The following is an 11,994-nucleotide window of genomic DNA, read 5'->3' as shown; positions in this document are numbered from 1 at the left end:
CAATGTACAGGAGTTCATAAGAAACATAGCAGAGGCGGAAAACTGACGGTTAAAATTGGAATTTTGAATCAGGCGCCCAAGGGCTGGTTTTTTACAACTACGCGTGCGCTCCAGGCGAAGGTGCCACGCCCCCTCATCTGGCGACTCGTGTTCCTGTCACTGTGTGTAGATTCCTTGGTGCATGGTTTACCAACTAAAGTGGCCCGCTAGATCAAAGTACGAAGAAAGGATAGGTACAGGAATGAGCTGGATCTCTGGTAGCCCCACTGTCAATACCTCAAACCTTTACGAACTCGCTGAAGCCATTCCCATAGAGGGAGGAGAGCCGACTCAGAAGTTAATTCTGTATGCTCCTCTTGCAGAGGAATTCGGTTCCTAGCACCTACCTGGTGGCTCACAGCAGTCTGTAAGTCCAGCTACAGGACATCCTACTCCTTCCTCTGGCGCCCATGGACACATACGTGCATGTGGTGCACAGTCATACACTCAGGCATGCGTGATGGCCATAAAAATAAATTTAAAAAATAACACCTTTGGCCGGGCAGTGGTTTAAGCACTTGAGAGGCAGAGGCAGGCGGATCTCTATGAGTTCAAGATCAGCCTGGTTTATAGAGTGGGTGCCAGGACAGCTAGGGGTACACAGAGAAACATTGTCTGAGAAAGCTTAAAACAAATAAATACTTTTGAATTGTCAGTCTCTCTTTGCCAAGGAAGGAAACAAAACTTTCAAATGTTGAAGCTGGGCAGCCTGAGAGTAAAAGCACGTATCAGCAAGGCTAGCTTTCTAAATTTGATCCCCTGTGTCCAACACGGTGGAAGGAGAGATCTGACTCCTTCACGTTGTCCTCTGAGACAGCAGCGTGTGCCTCTCACTCTCACAAAATAAATAACTAAATCCAGATAAAATCATAACAACTGAAGCTGTTTGCTTAAATTTGAGATTCAAGGTCTTTTTAAAGATTTGTTTTCTTTTTTTATCAAAGAGTGTGTGTGTGTGTGTGTGCACACGCGTGCACACATGCTCAAGCCACGAACGTGTCTCTACCTTTCTCTTTACCTCGCATCACAAGACAGCCATTATTTCTTGCTTACCCACATGAATGCTGGGTTAGAACTCACCTTCTCATGCTTGCATGGTATCGTAGTTGTCTGAGTGAGAATGGCCACCGTAGGCTCAGATAATGAATGTTTGGTTCCCATTTAATGGATTGTTTAGGAAGGATTAGAAGGTGTGGCCTTGGAGGAGGTGTATCTCTACGGGTGGGCTTTGAGGACTCAAAAGCCCACACCATATCCAGCCTAACTCCCTCTCTGCCTCCATCTTTCAGATCAGATGTAAGCCCTTAGCTACTGCCCCAGAGCACGCCTGCCTGCCACCCTGCTTCCCACTATGATGATAATAATAGGGTAACTTTCTGAAACTGCAAGGCAGTTCCAATTAAATACTTCATTTAATATTTATTACATACATATATACACAATTGCTCTGTCTGCATGTACAACTGCATGCCAGAAGAGAGCATCAGATCCCTTTATAGATGGTTGTGAGCCACCAGTGTGGTTGCCGAGAATTAAACTCAGGACCTTTGGAAGGACAGCCAGTGCACTTAACCACTGAGCCATCTCACCAGCCTATGACAAAAGCCATCTTGACTCCCAACTCATGATCCTCCTGCACCGTCCTCCTTGAGTGCTGGATGTACAATACCACACCAGGCAATCCAAGTTTATGTCTCACAATAGTTCTGTTATGGAAGAGAGAAAGCATTTTTTTTAAACTGATTTTTAAGGGCTGACAGGCTAGCTCGGCAGGTAAAGGTGCTTTCCTGCCAAGACGATGGCCTGCTGTCGGAAGAAGAAAAACAACTCCTGAAAGACATCTCTCACAAGTTGTCTGCACATACACACACACACACACACACACACACACACAGAGAGAGAGAGAGAGAGAAATGTATGCACACACTACACACATGCACATACATGCACATACATACTACTTAGGACTGATTATTATCCTTGCATTGTACTAAAAATAAAATTGTCTTTCTTAAAGAGAGAGAGAATATGCTGGGTGGCAGTGGTGGTGCACGCCTTTAATCCCAGCTCTCGGGAGGCAGAGGCAGGCGGATTTCTGAGTTTGAGTTCAGCCTGGTCTACCGAGTGAGTTCCAGGACAGCCAAGACTACACAGAGAAACCTTGTCTTGGAAAAAACAAAAGAGAGGGGGGAGGGGAAGAAGAGAGAGAGACAGCCATTCTGAGTCTCAAACGTACCAAGCAATCACAGTATGTAACACATATAGAAACTGTCCAGCATATAGTAAGTGCTATATCAATGTTTGCTATTTGGGGTCTGGAGAAATCGATCAGCAGTTACTAGCACTTGCTGATGCAGGGGGCCGGAATCTAGTTCCCAGCATCCATAAGGCAGCTTACAAGTGCCTAGAATTCCAGTTCCAGAGGATTCCATACCCTTTCCCAGCATCCATGGCCACTGCATACACATGGTGTACAGACATGCAGACAGACACTGGTAATCATCAAGTGTATCAGGTGCTGGAGAGAGCTCACTTGCTGCTCTTTCAGAGGACTGAGGCTAGGTTCCCAGCATCCACATGGCGGTTCACAACCATTCATAATTTCAGTGCCAGAAAATCCAGTGCCCTCTTCTGATCTCTGTGGGCAACACACACACACACACACAAAACACATACACACACAGGCAATGCAATCATAAACATAAAAGTTAAAATAAGTAAATCTAAAATACAATAAATCTTTTTAGAAAGTGTTTGCTATTCTGCTTTTATTTTCTACATTGGGAATATTTCATAATTAAAACCAAGACTGGCCAAATGTAGTGGCACATGCCTGTAAACCCTGAGGCAAAAGGATTGCAAGTTCAAGGACAGCCTAGGGCTTCATAGTAAGTTTCAGGCCAGCCTGGAGTATGTATAGGTAGACCCATGTCAGGAAGAAAATATGCCAGGCATGGTGACAAACTCCTTTAGGCACAGCACTTGGGAAGCAGAAGCAGATGGATCTCTGTGGGTTCTAGGACAGCCAGGGATACATAGTGAAACCCTGTTTCAAAACAAACAATTAAACAAAACACATCCCACATCTTAACAGTAGCCACATAGTGGAAATGACTGTTGAGCAACCACTGAAGAGTCAAATGGATACAATGTAACCCTGCTGAGAAAAAAGAAGGAGAAAAAAAAAAACTGACCATGAAATAAGAAAAAACGGTCTCAAATATATCACGCTAAAAATAAAATTCCCCTAGGTGAAGGAAACCAGATGGAAAAGTGCTTGCAAATGCCAACGCCACTTATGTGAAGTGTCAAGACACAAACAAACCCAGAGAGCCAGGAAGTCATCAATAACCACAGGGCTTTCCTGCCCGGCCCTGGCCCTAGGGTGTGAGGATTGTGGGGGCTGAGGAAATGGAAGAAGCCAGACCAGAGACTAAGAAGAGGTGGCCAAAGAAGTGTGGAGAGAGAGAGAGAGAGAGAGAGAGAGAGAGAGAGAGAGAGAGAGAGAGAGAGAGAGAGAGAGAGAGAGAGAGAGAGAGAGAGATGCTAAGAGAGGGCGGTGCTAAGAGGGTGATGTACTAAGAGTTGGAGAAAGGTGAGAAAAAGCAATCAAAGAAAGTATTGGCCAGCGTGGTCTACGGAGTGCGTTCCAGGACAGCCAGGGCTACACAGAGAAACTTTGTATCCTGTTGGGGAGTGCGGGAGAAGTTAAGGAAGACTGGATGATTTGGCACCCCTTACCTTGGCAGTGGCATTTTTGGTGAGGTGGTGAAGACTTGACAGCTGGTGCCTAGTGTGAAGGGTATGGCTTTGTCACTAGCGGTAAAGGCTGAGGACTCTCAATGAGAGACCCAACTGAGACCCTTAGCAGGTCCCAGAGGCTCTTTAACATGAGAAAAAGAATTCAGAACAAAGTATGGAATTGGTAGGAAGTTAGATACAGGTTAGCCTATAACTCACTATGGAGCTGAAGCTGGCTATAAATGTCTAATCCTCCTGCCTCCACCTCTCTGAGAGTCAGAGGCTTACATCAAGTTTTCAGATGGACTGAGGCATAAGGGCACAATAGGGTCAGGGAAATTTACAAGGTTCATGACATGGAGAAGCCATTTGTAATTATACAGAGAACAGCTACTGGTCATCTTCCATCCACCATGCAGGGTCCAGCTGGTTGGGAGTGGTTTTTCCTCAGCTTTCCCCTATAACCCTCTAGCCTGCTTAACATTAAGCAGTCTTCTCCTCCCCCCCGCCCCCCCCCCCCGTGGGTGCTGCAGCCCCTTGGTGGGGCCTGGCGGCTGGTGAGGAAGGGTTCCATACCACTCTAATAGTGTCTGCTGGCATTCCGCATGACACAAAATAGAGGAGCCTAGTAAAACTAGTGGAACCTCAAAATGGGCCTGGAACAGGGCAGTGGCTGCTTCTCCATCCCCTCCCCTTCTCCCAGTCCCCCAACCCTCATTTTTACTGAACTTCCTCTGGTGCTGGCTAGCCTAGTCCTCCACATGGTGCCAGTGGGATGGTTGACTACTCCATAGCTCATGTCGATCATTCCCCATTGGTCCAAAGGCTGGGCAATATAGTAGATCTGTAGTCTGTATCCCAGGTTTATGATTCTGCCTCCAGAATCCCCTCCGGATCTGGTTCCCACACTCCCCCTCCCCCCTCCCCAAGGGAGAGTTTCTCTGTGTAGCCACAGCTGTCCTGGTTCTCACTTTGTAGATGAAGGCTGGCCTCCAACTCAGAAATCCACCTGACTCTGCTTCCCAAGTGCTGACATTAAAGCCGTGCACCACCATGCCAGACTATGTTAAACTGTGAAGCCTCTTGCTACACAGTGCTGGTACTGCACATGGGATGGTTTAGAACTCTGGGACATAATTGGTAAGGTTTTGTTTACAAAGTTGCAACAAACTTGAAGATTTAATTGGTGCAGGGCAAGGTGGTGTAGGCTGTAATCCCAGGGCATAGGAAAATGGAAAATCCAAAATCTGCCTCTGCTACAGAGTAAAATCAACACCAGTCTGGAAATCTACGTGAAACTCTGTATCTTTTTTTTTAGCCGTGACTAGAGAGCTAGCAAATCAGTGGCGAGGAGCCATGGTTGCTCTTCCTAGGATTTTGTTTTGGAGACAAGGTCACATTTTGAAAGTCTGGCTGAGCTGGAACTCAGGGATCTTCTTTAGTCTCAAGTGCTGAGACTAAAGGTGTCTCACCATCCCTTGTTTCAAAAAAAAAAAAATCTTAAAAATAAGTAAATAGGGGCTGGAGCGATGGCTCAGTGGTTAGGAGCACTGACTGCTCTTCCAGAGGTCCTGAGTTCAATTCCCAGCAACCACATGGTGGCTCACAGCCATCTGTAATGGGATCCAATGCCCTCTTCTCATGTGTCTGAGACAGCAACAGTGTACTCATATACATAAATAAGTAAATCTTTACAAAAAAATAACTAAATACATAAAAGTCTGGCTATATTGTGAGAGCCTGTCTCAAACACAATCATCAGAGTCTAAAAAAGTGTGAACCAAACTTCTCAGCAAAAAGCCATATGCATACTGAAGAGTCTACAGGGCTGGCTGACTGATTAAGTTTCTATGACTGTGGAGAGCTAAAATGTTGAAGATCCAGAGGCAAAATTATCCTGGAGATACACACCACACATGCACACAAATACCTGGTTAGCTTGTAATTCACTATGCAGACCAAGTTAGTCTCAAACTCACAGACATCCACCTGCCTCTGCCTCCCATGTACTGGGATGAAAGGTGTGTGCTAACACACCAGCTTTTTTTTTTTTTAAATGTATATGTATGAGCCCCTGCATGCTTGTCTGTGTACCACGTGCCTGCCTGGTGGCCCAGAATGCTAGAAAAGGGTGTAGGAACCCCTAGAACTGGAATTAGAGCCAGTTGTGCCCCATTATCTGGGTGCTGAGAACTGAACTTGGGTCCTCTGCAAAAGCAACAAGTGCTCTCGAAGGTCAAGATGTCTCTCCTGTCCCTCATTCTTCTTATGGAAGGAAAGAGGCTCTCTGAACTTTACGGAGGTGTAGGTCATGTGGCAGCACACAGTGACATGGAGAAGCCACAGAGGAGGAAGCCTGCACACTCCAGGCCATTTACACATGCTTAGCTGTCCCACATGAGGGAACCTCTCCCCAGATGTTGTTTCTTGGCCTTCCTTCCCACAAGAAGAAAAACACAACACTATAAACTGTCCCAAAGGAAACACAGCTTGACTCTTTTAAGTGTCTTCTGGAGCGTTCAGCTTTCCACCAGTGGGGAAGTAACTTCAGGACAAAGAATTTGCCTGAACCACAGTAGGGGAATGAATAAATCACACCACCTTTCCAGCCAGCTGTCCCTCTTCTCACAGAAGGGACTGAACAGCCAGGCAGGACTTAGGGCTTCTGAGATGCCCCAGTGACACCTGTGCAAGGGACAGACAGTGATTCAAGGCAGCTTTGAGACAAGCACAACATGGGGTAGCTTGGCCCAGCCAGAGTCCAGTTACCAAGGCCCACAACCCTGGTAACCCTGCCTCTCCTGGGCCACACCCATCAATCCTCATTTCTCAGACTCTTTTGTAAGCCCATTTGTCTCTGGGACCCTAGTGACTGGTCCATTGGATCTCCAATCTGTCAAATCTATTTCCATTGAATAAATCCCAATTGGATTATAAGAGAAAGTGACTAAGGCTGAAATACAATACTAAGGTGCAAATGCCAAACTTAATGATACAATGAAACATTTCTGTCTTCTTTCTTTTTTGAGACAAGGTAGCCTGGCTAACCCGGAACTCATGGAGATCAATATGCCTCTGCCTCTTGAATACTAGAATTAAAGGTTTACACCAACCACACCTGTAACGGACAGTATTTTTTTTTTTTTTAAATAACAAGGTTTCTCTGTGTTGCCCTAGCTGTCCTGGAATTCACTCTGTAGACCAAGCTGGCCTCCTACTCAGAGATCTGCCTGCCTCTGCCTCCTGAGGGCTGGCATTAAAGGCGTGTGCCACCAAGCCTGACTAGGCTTAGGCTGGGTGTTGCCATCTCAACACACTGCAGGTCTCCTGTGAACTGGAGCTGTGGAGCCAAAGCAAAGTGCAAACCCATGGCTGAGTCACCTCAGCATCGACACAGAACAGATGTAGCCTGGAAACTACGCCCTCCTAATGGAGCGGTCACCCTAACATCTGTAAACACAAAGGAAGAGAATTGCTTTCAGCATGCGTCTTTTGGACAGAGAGCCAACTGGTTGTGGTTTTTTTTTTTTTTTTTTTTTTTTTTTTTTTTTTTTTTTTTTTTTAAACCTCCGGTACTAATAGTTTTTGGAAAAAGGAAAAGTCAGAGTAAAAGAATTCAAATCAATCTCATCCTAGTATTTTTACGTACTGTGACCTTTCTTTACCCGATGACAAGTGGCAGCAATTGGTGCCCTGCTAAAGTGATGAATATAAACAGGATACTTATGAGAAAAGAATAAGGTGATCAGCCTGGTCCTTTTAAAAAAATATTATTATTATTAGATAGCTGGAAATTCAACCTAGGGCCTTGTGCTTACTAGTCATTTTATGTATTATGTGAGTACACTGTCACTATCTTCAGACACACCAGAAAAGGGCATCAGATCCCATTACAGATGGTTGTGAGCCACCATGTGGGTGCTGGGAATTGAATTCAGGACCTCTGGAAGAGCAGTCAATGCTTTCAACCACTGAGCCATCTCTCCAGCCTCCCCCCCCCCTTCTTTATTTTTGAGGCAGGATCTCAAGCTATCCCTGAACTCTCTCTGTAGCTGATGCTCCTCCTGCCTCCACCTCCCGAGTCCTAGCATTGCAGGTGAGTGTTGGGGATGGAAGAGAAGAGAGATGGCTGCAGTCTTTTCTGGTGGATTTTGTCATCATAGAGCAGTGCGTGGCTGGATAGAGAAGACTTCATATTCAAATGTCTGACAGAGTTGGGTGCCGGTCAGATGCAGATCTGGTTCAATTCCCAGCACACATACAATTTTGGATGCCTATTGCTAAACGAAACTTCCTTTAAAATGGTCTCTTCTAGTGTGGTGGCCCACCCCTTTAATCCCAGCCCTGGGGAGGCAGAGGCAGAGGCAGGTGGATGGATCTCTGTGAGTTCAAGACCAATCTTATGTACACAGTGCGTGCCGGGCCAGCCAGGGCTACATAATGAGATCCAATCTAAAAGAAACAAATAAACCCTACAAATCCAGGGTGGGTCAGGGAATGGTGGTGGTGGGTGTCTGGGATGGCTCGGCAGATAAAGGCAATGGCTGCGGGGCATGACAGCCTGAACTTAACCCTAAAGACCGGTATGAGAAGTGACTTTTAAAAGTTGTCCCCTAGCCAGGCAAAGGGCATGCAACGTTAATCCCAGCACTTGGGAGTGAGAGAGAAGTAGATCTCTGTGAGTTCAAGGCCAGCCTGGTCTACATATTCAATTCCAGAAGAGCCAGGAGGACTACATAGAGAGACTGTCTACCTCCATTCCCCCCCAACCCTATCCAAAAGAAATAGTTACAGTCTGGCCTCCCTATGTGAACTCACCTACACATACATAATAATAACAAAAATAGCATTTTCTAATGGTCTCCTAACGTCAGCGCTATATCTGGATTAGAACTCTGTTTTCTCCTGGAGGCAGGGTCTCACTGTGTAGACAAGGATGGCCTGGAACTCACTGTGTAGATCAGGCTGGCCTTCAACTCAGGCACACTGCCTCTGCCTCCTAAGTAAGGCTGAGGGAGAGGGATGGGAAGTCTGGGGCCAGCCTGGGCTATATAGTGAGTCCCCGTCCCAAAGCAAAACAAAACGAAAACAACAATAAAAACCAAGCTACCACCTGCCATTACAGGCCGTGCGTCCCACACAGGACACCATCTATTGGCAGAGTGCAGTGTGTGACAGAGGCAGGCAGAGCTCTGAGTTCAAGGCCAGCCTGGTCTACACAGGGAGATCCTGTCTTCAATAAAAAAATGAAGTTCTAATCTAAACATAATGTTGACATTAAGAGACTGTGAGAAGATGCTATTTTTATATAGTTATTTATGTGTAGGTGGGTGTATGCATGTATGGAGGGCAGAGAACAACTTTCTTTTGGCAGGGAGTGGGGGATGACAGTCAGTCTCTGTCTGTCTGTATCTCTCTCTCTCTCTGCCTCTCTCTCTCTCTCTCTCTCTCTCTCTCTCTCTCTCACTCTCTCTCTCTTTCTATCACCTGGATGTCCTGGAACTTGAGGCTCCCACACAGGACTCCATCTCCTGGCGCCCTGCTCCCCCTACTGGAACTAAAGTAACAGGCCCTGCAGAAAGTTGTTTTTCTATCAGGACATGGGAGGGTGGGGAAATTGTAAAAAAGCAAACTTTTGATCTCAAAATTAATCACTGAGGCTTCCTTTCCTTTTTAACATGTCACTGGGTTTGTAAAAAATAAATAAATAAATTCAGCCCCTAAACCAAGAATCTGATTTTTAAAGATTTATTTTTGTGTTATGTGCACTGGCAGTTTGTCTGCAGGTACAGACCCCCTGGAATTACAGCTACAGAAGAGCTGCTGGGTACTGGGAATTGAACCCAGGTCCTCTGAAAGGACAGCCAATGCTCTTAAACCAGTGAACCATCTCTCCAGTGCCACAGAATCTGACTTTTTTTTTTTTTTTGGTTTTTCGAGACAGGGTTTTTCTGTGTAGCTCTGGCTGGCCTGGAACTCACTCTGTAGACCAGGGTGGCCTCAAACGCAGAAATCCGCCTGCCTCTGCCTCCCAAGTGCTGGGATTAAAGGCGTGCGCCACCACCGCCTGGCCAGAATCTGACTTTAAGTAAGAATTTAAGATTTATTTATTTTGAGCAAGAGTTTCATGCATCCCAGACTGACCTGGAACTTAGATCCCCCTGCCTCTGCCTTGGGAGTGCTGGGATTAAAAGCCTGTGGCAGCAGGCCCAGCTGTATGTGTGTGTGTGTCTGCATGAGTTTATGGGCATCAGTTGAGTGCTGGACCCATGGAGGACATTGGATCCTCTGTAACTGGAGTTACAGGCAATTGAGAGCCGCCATGTGGGTGCTGGGAACCAAATCTACGGCCCCTGCAAGAGCAGTAAGTGCTCTCAACCACTGAGCTCAAGTAAAAAAATTGGAAAAACAAAACAAAACAAAACAAGACAAAACTCTCACAATACCCTTTGCTTTAAGGTGTGTCTTTTGATGTAGCTACATAGGTTCTTCTTCTTCTTCTCCTCCTTCTCCATCACACTGGGCTTAAACCCACAGCCTCATTCATGCTAAGTGGTAGCTCTGCTATTCAGCCGCACACCCAGCCCCAGACACAGCCCTGTGCCAGGATGCGTTGAAAGTGGTATTTAACCAGTCTGTGGCTCAGTGCACATATGCCCCAGAGTATGGAGCTCCGGAATTCAAATTATACACTCAGTCAGGAATGCTGGCACACATCTCTGATTCCAGCACCTGGGAGGTAGAGGCAGGAGGATGTGGAGTTCACCGTCATCCTCGGCTATATAGACAGTTTCAGGCCAGAGTTACCTGAGACCCAGTCTCTAAACAGATACTAAGAACACATACTTATTTAAGGCAAGGGTTCATGAGTATAGCACCAATGGAGTGGTTGAGGCAGAACTCCATCAGGTTCAAAACCAACCTGGAATTCTGTCTCCACCAAAAAAAAAAAAAAAAAAAAATTACAAGGAGCTGGAGAGATGGGTCTACAGTTAAGAGCACCGGTGGCTCTTCTAGAAAGTTAGCTTACAGACAATTCTGCTAGGCTCCGCCCAACAGCTACCTAGCAACAGCTTACATCAACATAAAACAGCTGGTTAACACACTCCTCTTTTCTCTCTCTCTCTCTCTCTCTCTCTCTCTCTCTCTCTCTCTCTCTCTGTCTCTCTCTCTCTCCCTGCCCCCCTCCTCACGTGTTCCCTGCCAGCCTTTTCTCTTTTTCTCCCTTTCTGTCCTTCTCTGTCTCTAGCCCGGCTCCAGGTTCCCTTCCATTCCCCCAATAAACTTTTATACTAGGCCTATCGTATGGTGTGATTGTTCAGGGGGCATCTCAGCATGGGCCTGCCAGAGCACCCCTCCCCAACCCTTCCCCACCCCCGCCGCCACAATTACACTGCATTATAAAGGTTAACAGGGGACACAGGTTCAGTTTCCAGCAACCACATAGTGGCTCATGAGTGGCTGTAACTCCAATTCCAGGAAATCTGGTGCCATCTTCTGGTCTCTTTGGGCACTGCAATGACATAGTGCACAGACGTTCATGCAGGCAAAACGTTCACACATCAACCAATAAATAAGTAAATATTTACAAATAAAACCAAACTGGAAACAGTCAGCTTTTCAGATGTCATTGCCAATTGTTTTGAATCAAGCTTAAATAAACCCAGTTCTTGACAGCTTTCCCTTTGTCCTCAACAGCACAACACAAAAGATAGGTGTAGCACTACGGCTCTTTCTGGGCTCCCTTCCAGCCAGTCCCAAGTGCAGGTCACCTGCACTTATAGCCTGGAAGGGCAGAAGTGCCTTCCTTTTCTGGGCAGCATACCCCTCGAGCCACTCCCCACTTCCTGCCAAGAGCAGAGGCCACACCCCTGGGGGAGGCGCCCTTCCCAGAGTGGGGCAGACATCAGGTCCAAGGAGGACCTCACGTGACCACATCTTGGCCAACTTCCAGACTCCAAAGACAAAACCTAGGGCACAAAACCTGGGATTTCTGTAGCTGTGGCCAAATATAATCCCAACATAGACACTGTTAACAACTGCCTGCTAAAAGCCAGCCTGGCCGAGGAACCACAGAGAGGGCAGGGCATCACCGAAGGCACTTTCGGAATGCCTGCTGACCCTAAGAGTACTAGGAAATAAAGACCATGCAGCATCTCCCAGCCACTAACGAGTAGCTGTCTCTGTCAGCCACATAGAGAAATGAAAACTTGC

Source organism: Arvicanthis niloticus, chromosome 24 (assembly GCF_011762505.2).
Source record: "Arvicanthis niloticus isolate mArvNil1 chromosome 24, mArvNil1.pat.X, whole genome shotgun sequence".
NCBI classification, from domain to species: Eukaryota; Metazoa; Chordata; class Mammalia; order Rodentia; family Muridae; genus Arvicanthis; species Arvicanthis niloticus.
Note: the sequence above shows the minus strand (reverse complement) of the source record.